Source organism: Mya arenaria, chromosome 5 (assembly GCF_026914265.1).
Source record: "Mya arenaria isolate MELC-2E11 chromosome 5, ASM2691426v1".
Lineage (NCBI taxonomy): Eukaryota > Metazoa > Mollusca > Bivalvia > Myida > Myidae > Mya > Mya arenaria.
This window is the reverse complement of record NC_069126.1, coordinates 11,199,163-11,207,182: the sequence shown is the minus strand read 5'-3', so window position 1 is coordinate 11,207,182 and position 8,020 is coordinate 11,199,163.

Here is an 8,020-nt window from a genome sequence, read left to right as displayed (position 1 = left end):
AAGTACATAGTTCGGAGAGTATACGTGTAAAGTGAACGGGATTGAAGCGACGGTTAATCTTACTGTTAATTGTAAGTTCATAGTTGGGAGAGTATACGTGTAAAGTGAACGGGAGTGAAGCGACGGTTACTCTTACTGTTAATTGTAAGTACATAGTTGGGAGAGTATACGTGTAAAGTGAACGGGAGTGAAGCGACGGTTAATCTTACTGTTAATTGTAAGTACATAGTTGGGAGAGTATACGTGTAAAGTGAACGGGAGAGAAGCGACGGTTAACCTTACTGTTAATTGTAAGTACATAGTTGGGAGAGTATACTTGTAAAGTGAACGGGAGTGAAGCGACGGTTAATCTTACTGTTAATTGTAAGTACATGTACATAGTGTGGAGAGTATACGTGTAAAGTGAACGGGAGAGAAGCGACGGTTAATCTTACTGTTAATTGTAAGTACATAGTTGGGAGAGTATACTTGTGAAGTGAACGGGAGAGAAGCGACGGTTAATCTTACTGTTAATTGTAAGTTCATAGTTGGGAGAGTATACGTGTACAGTGAACGGGAGAGAAGCGACGGTTAATCTTACTGTTAATTGTAAGTTCATAGTTGGGAGAGTATACGTTTAAAGTGAACGGGAGAGAAGCGACGGTTAACCTTACTGTTAATTGTAAGTACATAGTTGTCGATCTTATTTAAGATATTATAAAAAAATACACTTTTTTAATTAAAAGTACACTGACAAATCTGGTTCCCTTTCCATTTATTATCTCCGAAATAATGACAAACAACCAAATTCAATTACTAAATTGTAATTTGTATTTAGCACTCGGGCAACCGACTGATATGTTAATTTGATAATTTTCGCCCCTTTATTATGCGACTTAGAAATTCTGGTTAAGGTTTTGAATGTAAGCACACATAGGTTAATATCGCAGCACCTACTTGATGTATTGCATTGAGACTTTATACAATGATTCTCAACCACCCAACCTACTTGAATAACCAAGTTAGATAACTGTATTTTGTAAATAATGGCCCTTTATCATTGGACTTAGAAATTCTGGTTAAAAGAGTTTCGATATCCTGAAGGACTTGTCTATGCATTTAGCTATTCAAATTAGCTGTTTTGTTCAACATCAATTTTAATTTATATTTTTCTGTGCACAATCACCAATTCATTATATATCCCACCAACTGATAAGAACTTTAAACAATGCTCCACTGTAATTGAGGAAATTATGGTTACTCTTGAATCATTGTATACATACTATAACCCTTTATTGTATTGCATGCTATTTCCATCAAGTCTGTATTTCATTAAAGGCTGAATGTTTTTCAATTTTACACAAATCTTCGCAGACATCATTCTAATTAATTTTACAGTGATCCATGCATGTTTCGCCAAAACTTTTCAATCCTTAAACTGAAAAGCGGCGGAATAGTCGAGCGCGCTGTCTTTGTGACAGCTCTTGTGATATATCCTCTTCCTTACCTTTGTTTGGTATCATAAACTGAAAGGGGTCCTTGAGACAGGCACATGCCTTTTCTGGGCAAGAACTTAATAAACTAAAGATAATTTTAATGTTTCATTTATATCAATAATACATGGCCTTTTTTCTTTCAGAACTTAGTCTACGTCATTATTACACATGGCCTTTATTCTTTTAAGACTACGTCATTATAACACATGGCCTTTATTCTTTCAAGACTACGTCATTATAACACATGGCCTTTATTCTTTTAAGATTACGTCATTATTACACATGGCCTTTATTATTTCAATACTACGTCATTATTACACATGGCCTTTATTCTTTCAAGACTACGTCATTATTACACATGGCCTTTATTCTTTCAATACTACGTCATTATTACACATGGCCTTTATTCTTTCAATACTACGTCATTATAACACATGGCCTTTATTCTTTCAATACTACGTCATTATTACACATGGCCTTTATTCTTTCAATACTACGTCATTATTACACATGGCCTTTATTCTTTCAATACTACGTCATTATTACACATGGCCTTTATTCTTTCAATATTACGTCATTATTACACATGGTCTTTATTCTTTCAATACTACGTCATTATTACACATGGCCTTTATTCTATTGCATGTTTTATTTGTTTCAGGCGAAGGATCGAGCGGTTCAAAGTCGTAAGGAAATTATGTCACCTTATTGAATATTAGTGAATAAAAAAATACAACAATAAAGCAAGTCGATACTTTAATTATAATAATCAATATATTTTTACCATAATTCTTTCAAGAAGGCATACATGTATTGCAAGCAAAACTACCTGATGACAAGTGTTTAGCTCGACTATTCGAAGAATTAGGAGGGCTATACTACTCGCCCCAGCGTCTGGTTACAGTTTTAGAGCAAGTAGGCATATTCACTTAAAACTCCAATACCCTTCGTTCAATTGTTCAGGACTATCACAGAATGAGGTTACATAACTCCATAACTCCATGTTATCCTTAGTTAATACAATTTATTTCCCCTGATTAACTTACGTTAAAGTTTTAGGGCATATTGTTCAGGTTAAAGTTTAAGGGCATGTTGGAATATTTACTTAAAACTTTTATACCCTTCATTCAATTGACTTAATAATGCACACAAATATTGACGGTCATATTACAGTAAGGTTATTTAATACCATTTTATCTTTAATACAAGTTATGGCCCCTGGTTGACTTAGGAACTTAGGTTAAAGTTTTAGGGCACATTGTGTCCGGTTAAAGTTTTAGGGGAAGTTTGGAATACTTATTACTTTTATATCCTTCATTCAACTGACTTCACACATTTCTTTACGGTCATCACACAATTATGTTATATAACTCAATATTAACCCTAAGTGCAAATTAAGGATTTTTTTGATTTTTTAACTTTTCTTCTTTATATTGCTTTTGACAGGCACACTTTTACATTTTCATCCAGGTTTTCACAAAGTGAAACCTGGTTATTTGAATGACGTACTTCGTTGTTCGGACTGGCCGGTGGTAGGACGGCGTCACCCATGGTATCGAATAGTTTAAGTTGGGTTTGTCATAAAGTGACCAAACTTGGTACATATGAAGAGTTTATGGAGACCTTTCATGGGATTGCGTTTAGGCTCCTAGGGTCAAGGTCATGGTCACTGTTACTACAATAGAAACATGGTTGGTACTAACTAACTTTAGTTTAGAGTTGACATAATGCGACCAAACTTGGTATATAGGAAGAGTTTATAGAGACCTTTCATGGGATTGTGGTTGATGCCCCGAAAGTCATGGTCAAGGTCACTGTTACTAAAATGGAAAATGGTTAGTACTGACTAACTTTATTCAGTGTTGACATATTGTGACCAAACTTGGAAATAATGGAATCGTTTATGGAGACCTTTCATGGGATTGCGTCTGGGGCCCTTAGGGTCAAGTTCAAAGTCACTTTTACTAAATATAGATAACCGTTTGGTACTGATTAACTTTAGTTAGGGCTGACATATTGTGACAAAACTTGGTATGTAGGAAGCGTTTATGAAGGACTTCCATAGGATTTTATATGGGGCCCTTAGGGTCAAGATCAAGGTTATTGCAACTTAAAATAGAAAACAACAGTTAAAACTGAATTTCGAAACCAAGGCCGAAATTCTTCTGTCAATCAATGAAAACCTGGTTTCGTCTCATTGCTGCTTTCTTTTTAATGTGACGTTTTTATTGCTTTTGTCAGGCACATATTTCATCAATATTGTACTTATTTCTAAGACAAAGTGGCGTATAGCCGAGCGTACTGACCTACGACAGTGTTCGTTATTATAAACGATTTGTTTTCAATTTAAATGTTTTGGTTTGTTTCAGATATGCTATGTAAAAGCGCAAGGAGCTTCAAGTTAAGGAATGGATATTCCTAATAGTTCGCGCAGTATAATTACAAATGAAAAACAGACCATTGAAAGAAATGTTATTTATTCGGATTGAAATCCTAACAAATGACTAATAAGCAAACACTCATGGTGCGATTGCATATCGTTGTTGAGAATGTTATTATGCCCCCCTTCTTAGAAGAGGGAAATATTGCTTTGCGATTGTCGGTCGGTCGGTCGGTAGACAAAAGCTTGTCCGAGTGATAACTCAACAATTCCTGTACGTATGGTCATCAAACTTGACAGGAATGTTGGGCCTGACCAGTAGATGACCCCTGTTGATCTTAGGGCTCATCGGGTCAAAGGTCAAGGTCACAGTGACCTTAAATGGTAAAAGAATTTTAAAGTTTGTCCGAGTGATAACTCAAAAATGCCTAGACCTATGTTCATCAAACTTGGTATGGAAGTTGGGCCTGACCAGTAGATGACCCTTATTGTTTTGGAGGTCATCGGGCCAAAGGTCAAGATCACAGTGACCTTGAACGGTAAAAGGTTGTTCAAGTGATAACGTGACAATGCCTGCACCCATGGCCCTCAAACTTGACTTAGAGTTTGTGTCCTGACCAGTAGATTACCCCCATTGATTTTAGAGGTCATTGGGACAAAGGTCAAGGTCACAGTGACCTTGAATGATAAAAGGTTGTCCGAGTGATAACTCAACAATACCTGTACCCATGGCCCTCAAACGTGACTTGGATGGTGGGCCTGACCAGAAGATGACCCCTATTGATTTTAGGGGTCAAAGGTCACAGTCACCGTGAAAGCAAACTCGACAATTCCTGGACCTATGGTCATCAAACTTGACATGAAGGTGGACCTGACCAATAGATGACCCCTATTGACTTTGGGGGTCAGCGGGCCAAAGGTCAATGTCACAGTAACCTTTAACGCAAAAAACAACAAATCTTTTCCCAGTGATATCTCAACAAAGCCTATGATCATGAAACTTGATATGGAAGTTTGGCCTGACTAGTAGATGCCCTTTATTGATTTAAGGAGTCATCGGTTCAAAGGTCATGGTCACAATGACCTTGAATGCGAAAATGTTGTTCGAGGGATAACTCGACAATGCCTGCACCCACAGCCCTCAAACTTGACTTGGGGTTGCGTCTGACCTGTATATGACCCCTTATGATTTTAGGGGTCATCTGTTCAAAGGTCAAGGTCACAGTGATCTTGATAGAAAAAACTTGTCTGTGTGATAACTTGGCAATGCCTGCACCCATGGCCCTCAAACTTGACATTGAGATTTTTGGTGACCAGCTGATGACTCCTATGGATTTTGAGGTCATAGAGTCAAAGGTCATGGTCTATCCTCACACTTTGAATGGTCATAATTTTAAAACTGCCTCAGCGGCATCCAATGTCAGTGGCAAATCAGCTGTCATTTCGGTCCATGCATAGTTCATTCAATTGTCATTATAATTCTGACAACATGGCGCTCAGGGGGGCATAATGTTTGAAAAACATTTCTTGTTTATATATTTAGTTATGCATTATGTATGTCTTAGTGCGTCCGTGCATGCGTGTGCGTTTACAAACGAACAGTTATTGCTTAAAGAAAGTTATGTACCAGAAACGTTTTGTGTTATGCAAGTTACAAAGGATAGAATGGTGACATTGTTGTTGTTTTTTATTATTATTATTTCATCATATTTGAGTTACGTGCATTATGAATACGTTTTAAGTTATGCCACGTGATGAGTTGTGTTGCCACTGTCTTTCAGAGTTGTGTGTTTAAGATGTGTATCTCTTTGCTATGATGTTGTGAATAAAGAAACAAACCAACATGCCATATTTATTTTGATATCGACACAAACTATCTAGAAGAGTCCTGCTTTGGACGGAAAAAAGAAAAACAAACAGATGTATCTCCATCGTGCTAGAAAACTCGTCTACCTTAAACCTCGTAAATATCGTTGACGTTAAGGATATCTCACTAAAACGTATATACATTAAAACGGAAAAGGGGCCAGCCAGATATACGTACATGAAGCGGTCCATAAGCCTTCAACTATCGACGAGATTACAGTTTAAGGGTCATTCCTGTCCAGATGACAAATGCCTGTTGATGGAAACTAGAATCGTTGAGCCTTCCCTGAAGCCACGTGAAACACTAAAGTCAAGACAACACACGAATGGCGGCGTAATTACAGCAAATTATTAAAAAGACCCCCTGAACGCACTAAAACGTTCACGATATGTAGATCAGTATAAGGCCAAATAAAAAAAGGTCCGTTTCAGGTTACCCGACCGACCCTATTTTTTCCCGCCGACCCTAACATATATTTCCCTGAAAAAAAAGTGTTTTTGAGTACGAAAAGCATTTATTACGAAATGTTTACGAAAAGATGACAATATGAGAGTTGGATTTCTGATTGTATTTACTGTAATTCACCTTAGAGTTCGGACACCTTAAAATATTATTTTTTTCGCTGTCCGAATTCATAGAAAATAACCATTTTTTACATTTTATTTTATTTACATCTATGTTAAACATGCCTTTCTTCTTCATGACTGCATTTTACCACTTATTAATTTATCCGTAGTTATCAATGGTTATAACGCCTATAGGTGTAACTTCTTCACCAAGTTAATTAAAATCCCATTCAACACCATTTTATACATGCATTGAAATGAATAAAAACCTTCTCTCGGCTTCAGATCAAACAGTCACACTGTGTGACGTCACATAACTCACAGTTATACCCACGAGGATCTCATGGAGAGCATGGGTATTGTTAATATGCAGGATTAATGTGTCTGGGTGGTGTTTTCGATTGTAACATAAGTATTGCATTTCTAACTTTAATTCATCACATTAAATAGTTACCTGTATCATTGAATGTGTTGACTTTTATTGTTCTATTGATGTTTCAATGAGTATTACTGTACCATTATTGCTTCATAAAGTCTATATTAAAAGTGTGGTATAAGTTTCAAAGTTTATTGGCGGATCGTTTAACAAACATGTCATGTCTGTGTTTTCTTAATTGATTGGCCTTGTTGTTTCTTTAATCCACCATTAAATATATCACACTTCGCTTTCAACAGGCAATATTTACACCTCAACTTCCATTCCTTAATTTCCTTTCGGTAATTGCGTTCATCAATCGATGAACGCAACATCTTCGGATATGTTCGGATCGTAATTCATTGCATAACAATATACATGAAAGCTATTGATCTTGTTATTGGTTGTATTGTGTCTGCAGGTCCCGTAAAATATAGATCAACATTTTTAAAAGTGTTAGTTTATTAAATTTTAAGTATATTGGTACCAGAAGTGTTTCAATTTTACGATTTAAAGTGATTTCAAGTGGTTGATCTTTTCCCGCGTTATTGTGACGTCATTTGAAAAAAAAATGTTTCCGGTTATAGTCGGTTCGTTCTATTTACAGAATGGGTAAGAACGGATTACTGAAAGGTTTTCTTTAATGAAATGAAGTATTTTTTTAACAATTCTTGAATGAAATAATGAACTATTGGTGTAAATATAAGGAATGAATTGCGGGGTTGATGTCATTATCGGGGATATGAACGCAATTGGGTTGGTCTGAAAGCAATTGGGTTGGTCAAAGTACGCGTGGAGTCCTTCGGACTCCACACGCATTGACCAACCCAATTGCGTTCATACCCCGATAATAACATCAACCCCGCAATTCATTCCTTAAATAAATCGTTTAGGATAGGTAGTAACTAATTAACTTGTCACAGTGATGTATACGGTTAGGCAATCTAGCCAGCCAAATACATTTTAAGGATAAAGATCAAAGATCTTTGTCTGTGAGACTTAGTAACTGTAAAAGTTATAATCGATGTCCTTTGGGTGTCCGAAAATTAGGTACGCAAAATAAATTATTTTTGAAAATAATAATGGGTGTCCGAATTTTAAGAGTGTCCAAACTCTAAGGTGAATTACGGGTAGTTTGTGCTTGTGTGGCAGGTATATTTCAATTCTTGAACTATATTTTCTTGTCAGATACAAATGTGTCTGATACTGACTTTCGGATTGATATGTCAGACTTAAGTGTGTAATTTTGGCAATAAAACCTGCATGTTACTCGTTCTTCAAAACTGAACCCCCAGGTCCACTTGACAGCATTGAGGT